The sequence below is a fragment of the Leopardus geoffroyi genome, chromosome A2 (assembly GCF_018350155.1).
Source record: "Leopardus geoffroyi isolate Oge1 chromosome A2, O.geoffroyi_Oge1_pat1.0, whole genome shotgun sequence".
NCBI classification, from domain to species: domain Eukaryota; kingdom Metazoa; phylum Chordata; class Mammalia; order Carnivora; family Felidae; genus Leopardus; species Leopardus geoffroyi.
The window spans coordinates 21,593,875-21,602,575 of record NC_059331.1 but is presented as its reverse complement, the minus strand read 5'-3'; the positions used below and the strand labels follow the sequence as shown (position 1 = coordinate 21,602,575).

The window sequence follows — 8,701 nt, the reverse complement described above, 5'->3', positions numbered from 1 at the left end:
TTTAAAGTCATCTAAGAAAGGCTAAAGTAATCTTGAACTACTGACAGACACTAGTAAAGCAGGAGAAAAAAGGGTGGTACCTACTGCTTAGAGATGTGTATTACGCCTCTTACCACTTGTTCCTGGGAGGCAGTAGTAGCATGAGCCCTGCAACTCTTTGCAAAAGTTCTGGGGCACTGTGGACCAAAACCCCTCTGCCTTGTACCTGCTTACTCAACTGCCAGGAATTTGTCCCAAGTGCAGAATGAAAGGACATATTAGCAAACAATGGTAAAGAATCCAAATATACCATATTAGGAGACTGAGTGAATGGATGAGGATACCTGCACACTTTAAGAATGAACCAAGAACAAAAGAAAATGTTAAGTGGCAGTAACACACACAAAAGAAAATGTGTGGTTGCTTGCAACTATGTAAAGACATGTATATAGATGGAAGGTTTTATGCTTTCCCTAGTATTATGGATACTTTATTTGTACATTTTTCTTTCTCTGGTTGTCAGTTGTCTTTCAAGTGGTGGTTTAAAAAAATCTGGATTCAAATCCAGCCAGCAGCGGGACTTTGGGCAAGTTTGTAAAGTGGGGTAATATTTCCCAGCACGGTAGTGAGGTCAGCGGGAAGTGGCCTGAGCCCGCGTTTGGCACCTCAAACCTCGTTCTTGCAGTGGGGGCGCCTCCTCCTTCCTGAAAGGTAGAAGACATCAGCGCCCTGTCCGAGACCTTCTCCCTGGGCCCGGGAGTCCGGACACTCCTGGGTCTCTGCGGCATGTGGACTCCTTCCGGAGGGAACTTTCCATAACAGAAGGGGAGGGGTATGGTTGTCCCACGGGCATCTGCGCTCACTGGGGAAGGGGCGAGCTCGGAGAACATAACAGCCTGTGGGCACCTCGGGTTGCGGGGCCGGCTTGCAGCCACCTTTAAGCTTCTGTCCCAACCCCGGGCCCCCAGCTCTCCTGCCCGAATTCGGCAGCCGTCTTGTGCCCCCTCGCTGGGGCCCCGAGCGGCTGGAAAACTCGGATTTACAGGGCGCCTCCTGCGGAAGCCTGGAGAAACCCAGTGCGCCTGGGGGCCCGGGGCCGACTTCGTAGACAAGGGGCACTTGGGTGCCCTTCCAGGTCTCGGAAGGACGCACCAGATTCCCGACGTGGGCCAGGCGGCTGGACGCAGCCCTCTCCCGCTGCTACACGCGCGCACATCTGGGATCGGTGGCGGCTCCGTCCGTTCCTCCGCTAATGCCATCTTGCCGGAGGCGGTCACGTGCGGACGACAGCGGCGCGCTTCGTCCGGCCCGGGCGCCAGGACCGACCCGCGGACACCACTGGGCTCCCTGCACAGCCGGAGGTGAGACTCGAGGGCCCTTCCCTCGTGGGTCGGAGAAGGGATAGGGTGGGTGCTTGGTCCCTGGGGCGCGTCTCCCTTTCGGGGCCCGACCGCACGGGGTCGCCGCGCCGTCGGGGGCCGGAGTCTCCGCCGCGTGCCCCACGCCACGGCCTCGGGGATGTCCGTGGCAAGTTGTGGCTCGGGGCACGAGGGGCGGGGGTAGCCGGCGGCGCCCGACCCCGGCCCCTCACTCCCCTAACGCCTCGCATCCCGCGCGGCCCCAGCCGGGTTGGAAGACTTGCGGGCCGGCTCGGGGAGGCCCGGCCCGGGGGCGCCACGCGCACGGCGCGAGGGGCGCGGGCTGCCGGGAGGAGCGCGGAATGGGGGGGGGGGGGCGCGGGCGCATGCGCCCTGCACCCGTGCCATATTGGAATGAGTCGGAGCGCGGAGCGCCGCCGCCGCCGCCGCCTCCGCCGGAGCGCGGGTGGAGGGGGGCGGGGAGAGCTGCCGGCCGCCCCGCTCCGCCGAGCCCAGCAGGAAGGAGGGCGCGAGCGGGCGAGCGCGGGCGGCGCGAGCGGAAAAAGCGCCCGCGCGGGGAAGCGAAAAGAAGGAAAGAAAGAAAGAAAACGGGCGCGAGAGGAGGGAAAAGCCAGCGATCGAGCGAGGGCGCGCGCGAAAACTCCCGGCAGGTAAAAAAGCGGGGCCGCCAGCTGGGCCTTCCCGCGCGGCGGCCTGAAGGGGCGGCGGCGGCGCTGGGGCGGGGGACCGCGCGGCGCCCCCCTCGAGGGGGCCGCGCAACTTTGCCAACGAAAAACCGCCTCAGCCGGCGGGCGGCGGGCGCGCCGGCTGAGGCGCCAACGGGCGGCGGCGGCACGTTGGGGGCGGGGGCGGGGCGGGGGGGGGGCAGCGCGGCGCCCGCGCGCGGCCTCGCGCGCCCCCGCGGCCCCGCGCGCCGGCCGGCCGGGTTGCAGGAGCGCGCCTGGGCGCCTCGCCGCGGCGGCGAGCGGCCGCGGCGGCCGGCGGCCCCGGGAGGGCGGCGCGGCGCGCGGCAGCCCCGGGGGCGTGAAAGGAAAGTGGCCGGGCGGCGGCACCGGCGGGCGCCCAAGTTCCCCGGAGCTCTGGGCCCGCCGCGCGCCCCTCCCCGCGCGTCCCGCGCTCCCGCCCGCCGAGCCCCCGCGGACCCGCCCCCCGGGCTCGCTCCGGGGCCGGGGCGCGAACCCGCAGCTGAGGCCGGGGACGTGCTGCCCTCGCGGCGGTCCGAACTTCCGAGGGCCGAGGTGGCCAATGCGCTGTTGCGGAGCGTTTGGCGGCCCCCGCAACCGGTTGCTTCGGGCCGGTGTGGTGGAGTGCGTCGGGCCTCCCTGGCGCCGCGCGCGAGCTGGCGGTGGGCTCGCCGGGCACCCGCCGCCCGACCCCAGCCGGACCCGCTCGCTCGGGAGGGCCGTGACCGTTTCGATTTCTGTTCTTAAAGTCTCGTTTTAAACCGTGAAGAAGAGGCTGTGGAGAGGCGAGCAGAGAGTCCTGAGAAGCAAGGCCTGCTCTGTGGGGAGCAGAAACGCCTTGTGAGAACAGAAATAAATTCCCGCGGAAAGGATGTATGTTAAGTTTTCAGCAAGATGTCAGCTCTTCACTGGGCTCTAAAACTAAGCTGTAAGGCACAGGTCACCTGCAAGTGTTGGTATGTGCAGGGAGCTGGGTAGGACACCCAAGGCAAAGACAAGATTTTTGTTCAGTGAGGGTTTTTCCCAGCGGGTCACTCCAAGCCGTGCTCCTGAACGGCCCCAAGTGATGTTTTCATGAGTCCTACCTAGTGACACAGTATTCTGAACCAAGTAACCATCAAAGAGATTTGAAAGGAAATAGGATGGATTTTGCCAATCCCTGCATATACCTTTTCCTCTTGAACGACATTTTAAAGATGTCACACTTGATTGCATCACAAGAAAAATGCTTGCCTGAAAATATGATCAATCCTTTGCCAACTGTCTTGAGAGGAGGAAGATGAGCGTGTCTTTGTGTATACACTTTGGGGCCCGTTGGTCTGCTATTTTGAAGGCTATGTTGAATCCTTCTAGGCCACAGGTAGATCCAGAGTTCATATTTGTTTACAGTGTCACAAAAGTAACGGCCTGGTGGAAACGGGAGTGGCTCAAGATCAGGAAACAGTTCTGTTACTACTGTTGTCATTGACTAGCTGCCTTATCTCGGTATGGTTCTTACCCTCAAGATTTGGTTTTCCTTATTCGCAAAATCAGAGGATGAATAGGTCATCTTTCTGCATGCTTTCAGATCTCAAATTTGGCAACTTTTTAAAATGAGAGATTAAAAAAATCATGGTCTGTGTTTTGACAGGTTTTACATAAAAGTGCTCACAGTAAATATACATAACATCTTTATCAAAATACATTTGGAAAAAACATCTTAGTTGCTACACCTAGGATTATTTTATATCACTTATTATTTGAACACAGACATTTACAAATTTATTCAGCGTGTTCTAAAAATTCTATTTAATTTTTTTAAATTGAGGTCTGATTTACAGTAAGACCTTAAATGCATATGCATATGCCCTGATAACCACACTCAGATCAAGATTCACAGAATTTTCAGCCTCCCAATGGGCTCCATTTACATTCCTCTCATGAGTAAGAGAGGAATGTACCCTCTCCCTAAGGGGACACCACAGTTCTGACTTCTGGCATCACTAGTGCGTTTTGCTTCGTAACAGGACCCTTTTGAGGGTGAGGGTGATACTAAGCTAAAGGACAACAGGTGTGTAAATCTGGAGTTATGGTCATTTTTGCCATGACCCTAAATGCTTTTATAAAAATTCTTAATGGTTGTTACTGCTTAGAATAACAAAAAATTCTGACCCAGGAAACTTCTTAGTCGGAAGGCCACTTTTCAGCTGAAGCAGGGCTTTGCAGATTTGGATCTGTGGTTGTTGGGCATCCTTGTGGTCACAGGCCCAGTATCAGTGTGTTACTTCCCATTTTTGGAATACTGAGGTATTTCTAGATAGTAGGCTTGGAGGATGGATCATGAACTTTCCCAACAAATAAGTGTTTAAGGTGTTAGTAGATGAATCAGTTCCTTAAAGCCTACAATTTGCTGAGAAAATTGAATGAAAATTGATTTTTTAAAGTTCAGTGAATTAAAGAATGTGGGCATAAAGCTTTAACAACCTTTTAAATGACAGCAATTAACTTGATTTATATATGCAGGATATTCGCCTGGCTTATCCAGTCATTAAAACTTTAGTGATGAAAGCAAAAACAAAAGGTAACTAAAAATTATGTCAAGTGTGATTATTTTTTTTATTTCAACATGATTAGGATACCTTTTTGTATTAGCCATCTAGGAAGTTTTTGTTTTGTTTTGTTTTGTTTTTTCACTGAAGCAAGTACTTCAGCAATTTGCTTACTCTTCCCAAATGCCTTTTAATATATTCCTGTACATTTTCTTGTTTCTGCTTCTGAAGGAGAGGAGTTAGAAGTTGTAAGTGAATTCTTGTCGATTCTTCACGATGGCCTGTGTTTTTTATTGCAAGGATGTCTTTGTGATACACAGTTGGGAACTGCCTAAGGCCTGTGGTAGTGATGTATGGGGCATAGTCCACTAAGTTCAAAGATTTTCTTGGGGATTTCTGGGTGGCTCAGTGAGTTAAGCATCTGACTTTGGCTCAGGTGATGATCTTGAGGGTTGTGAGTTTAAGCCCCGCATGTGGCTCTATGCTGATAATGAGGAGCCTGCTTGGGATTCTCCCTCTCCCTCCCTGTCTTCCCCTCTCCCACTTGTGCCTGCGCGAGCACTCTCTCAAAAAAATAAACTTAAAAGAAAAAGATTTTCTTTTGTGAAATGGATTTCGCTGAATAATTGTTTTCTGTGACTAAGCCAGTCAGTTAACTAGCCAACAGCTAAGCTAGGTTTGGTTACTCTACTCCAAGATTCATAGCATCATTAGTTAAGACAGTAATTCATCACTTAGTAATTGATCCACTGGTTGTGTGTATGCCTTTTTTTTTTTTTTTTTTTTAGAGATTTCTTAGCTTTTACATGATCAACTGTTTAACTTAAACCTTGTTAAATTTTGAGAGTTGCAACTAAAGATGCAAAATGAGAAACAAAATACATAGGAAAGGTCATTTCCCCTTTTATTATTTGTTCCTTTGAATTTTAATTTTTCTCTTTAAAAATGGTTTTCCTGTCCGTAACTTGCTGCTTCTGTAGGGTACTTTTGCTTTCACAGTGGTGATAGACTGGGCTTAGCTACTGAACGAGGGTATGGATACAGACATCGTTTGACTTTAAAGTCTATAGAACAGGTGGACTCTCAAAACTTCATTGACCTTTTTATTAAGACTTCCTGTTATGCTCATGTTAAATAAATGAATATGATCCAAAAAGCAGACCATTATGTAGGCAGGTATTTTGAATGCCAAATATTTTTGTACATAAAGAGCACATGATCAGTAAATGGTATAGCTTTGTTAGGGCAGGCAGTTATCTTTCTGTAAGTAGCATTTGTTACCTAACTGGGATGCTTTGCAATTGAAACAATATTTCTCCTTATACATAGTTGTTAAATTGGGCGAAGGTCATTTTGGTTATGGGGATTTTGGTTATGGGGATTTTGGTTATGGGGAGATTTTGAACCATTATACTTTAGGGAGTGGGATTTTGATAGGATTCTGTTTCTTCAAGTGGTACTAGCCCCATTGGAAATGATTTAAAATAAAAAGGATGTGGTCAGGTTGTTGCCAGTTCATTTTTAAATTTTACAAAAGTGGGAGAGAGAATAAGAACAAAGACAAGTTATTAATAGAAAAATTATGACTTCACTGCAGAAGTTTTAACAAGTTTGGATGTAAACCTTTGCCTGTAATTCAGAGGCACCTGAAGATTTGTATATAATTAATTTCTAGTCTCTTATCCAAGAGGATGTTTTTAACCTTATTGAGCTCTCTTAGTCTTTAGGTGATCACTCAAGAGTGTAATTAAAAAACAAAAGATGTAGTCTTTATGTTGTGCTAAAAGATACTAAGTACCGAACTTTGTGGTTTGAAAGTTTGGTACCATCAGAGTCAGGCATTTGGCTGTGCAGGGAGAGGCTATGAGGTGGCATTTCTTTTTTTTTTTTTTTTTTTTAATTTTTTTTTTCAACGTTTATTTATTTTTGGGACAGAGAGAGACAGAGCATGAACTGGGGAGGGGCAGAGAGAGAGGGAGACACAGAATCAGAAACAGGCTCCAGGCTCTGAGCCGTCAGCCCAGAGCCTGACGCGGGGCTCGAACTCACGGACTGCGAGATCGTGACCTGGCTGAAGTCGGACGCTTAACCGACTGTGCCACCCAGGCGCCCCGAGGTGGCATTTCTAACGGTGGACTGTGTTGTGTGTAGGTTTCTTTTTGACACTTTTGCTTAATCTCGAGAAAGGTTAGTTGCTAAACCGATTTGGCATAGGGCAGTTCAGAGTACCTGTTTGTTCTGGGAAAGTTGGTTTTAGTCTGAGATGACGTTTGGAGAGGGTCTTAGATGAGAGATGGAAGGTGGTTTGTCGGCAGTTGCAAGTGCAAGATAGTTAACGTACTTGGAGTGACAACATGAGACGAACGGGCAGAGAAGTTTAGCAACTACTAAAATACCTCAAGAGTTTCTGATGCTGACGTTCAGTTGACAGTGTTAACCAACAAATATTTTGATTTGGATTCCAAATTATTTTTTTTACACTGAATAGTTTTGTTTTAATTTTTTAAAAGTTTATTTATTTATTTTGAGAGACGGAGAAAGACTGCACAAGCAGGGAAGGAGCTGAGATCAAAGAGCTGAGCCAAGATCAAGAGTTGGGGAGGCTCAACCAACTGAACCACGCAGGTGCCCCTGAATAGTTTTTTTTTTCATTTATTTATTTATGAGAGAGAGCGAGAGCACGTATGAGAGGGGCAGACAGAGAGAGAGAGAGAGGGAGAGACAGAATCCCAAGCAGGCTCCACACTGTCAGTGCAGAGTCTGACGCGAGGCTCCGTCCTATGAACTGTGAGATCATGACCTGAGCTGAAATCAAGAGTTGGACACTTAACCCACTGAGCCATCCAGGCACTCTGTTACCCTGGATAGTTTTTTCCTTTTACATTTTTTTTTTCAACGTTTATTTATTTTTGGGACAGAGAGAGACAGAGCATGAACGGGGGAGGGGCAGAGAGAGAGGGAGACACAGAATCGGAAACAGGCTCCAGGCTCTGAGCCATCAGCCCAGAGCCTGACGCAGGGCTCGAACTCACAGACCGCGAGATCGTGACCTGGCTGAAGTCGGACGCTTAACCGACTGCGCCACCCAGGCGCCCCCCTTTTACATTTTTTTAATTTTGAGAGAAAGAGAGAGCACGAGCTGGGGAGGGACAGAGAGAGGGAGACAGGATCTGAAGTGGGCTCTGTGCTGACAGCTGAGAGCCCAATGTAGGGCTTGAACCCATAAACCGTGGGGTTATGATCTAAACTGAAGTCCGACTCAACTGACTGAGCCACTCGGGTGTCCCCCTCCTGCAGAGTTTTAAAAAAACATTTGAGGTGGTCACTGTGTAGCATCTCCTCAGTGGTAAGGCTCCCTATGAGCTACTGCTAGTTTTGCATTCTTTTCCCGTCTATTTGTTGCCCACATTAGAGTGCTTTCTGGCCTCTGAATTTTTACTAGTGGTCTTTCTAATGGGTCATTTCCTGTAAAGCATACTTTCTCCGTGTGAAAAACAATGTATGGTAATTTGGAATCATAATTTTAAGGTACCATTTTGGCTCATTTTTGCTTGTGTGTAAATAAATAACCTTCTTGGGGTAATTGAATGAAGAAGACACAGAATCACTTAGCATGTCACCTGTCTAGAACATAGTGAACACAGTGAGGAAGTAAATCTTCATTATATTAAAAATTTTTAATTATTTTGCTTGTAAAATATACATAACTTAAAATTTACCATTTTTTTAACGTTTATTTATTTTTTTATTTTTATTTTTATTTTTTTTTTTTACAATTTATTTTTTCAACGTTTATTTATTTTTGGGACAGAGAGAGACAGAGCATGAACGGGGGAGGGGCAGAGAGAGAGGGAGACACAGAATCGGAAACAGGCTCCAGGCTCTGAGCCATCAGCCCGGAGCCTGACGCGGGGCTCGAACTCACGGACCGCGAGATCGTGACCTGGCTGAAGTCGGACGCTTAACCGACCGCGCCACCCAGGCGCCCCTAACGTTTATTTTTGAGAGAACATGCACGCAAGTGAGGGAGGGGCAGAGAGGGAGGAGAACAGAGGACCCAAAGTGGGCTCTGTGCTGTCAGTAGTGAGCCTGATGTGGGCCTTGAACTTACTAACCATGAGATCATGACCTG

The 8,701-nt window shown here is 49.2% G+C and overlaps 1 protein-coding gene and 1 long non-coding RNA gene across 12 annotated transcripts in view; one reads left to right on the top strand and one right to left on the bottom strand.

Moving 5' to 3' along the window:
- Nucleotides 1-451: 451 nt before the first annotated feature.
- On the bottom strand, nt 452-1,263 carry LOC123605741. The gene is made up of 2 exons (XR_006715867.1): nt 1,132-1,263; nt 452-683 (listed from the first exon to the last, which is right to left on the bottom strand). It is a non-coding gene; the product is annotated as an uncharacterized LOC123605741 (long non-coding RNA).
- Nucleotides 1,243-8,701, top strand: part of SFMBT1 (Scm like with four mbt domains 1) — a 131,548-nt gene continuing 124,089 nt past the window's right edge. For 4 of the 11 annotated variants that reach the window (XM_045493159.1, XM_045493161.1, XM_045493171.1 and 1 more), the window contains exon 1: nt 1,773-2,008. The gene's annotated coding sequence lies outside the window, so the exon portion shown is untranslated. Of the gene's footprint in view, nt 1,341-1,753; nt 2,009-2,699; nt 2,915-2,957; nt 3,402-8,701 lie in introns of those variants that run through there. The other 7 variants (XM_045493172.1, XM_045493160.1, XM_045493162.1 and 4 more) reach the window with 6 other exon arrangements.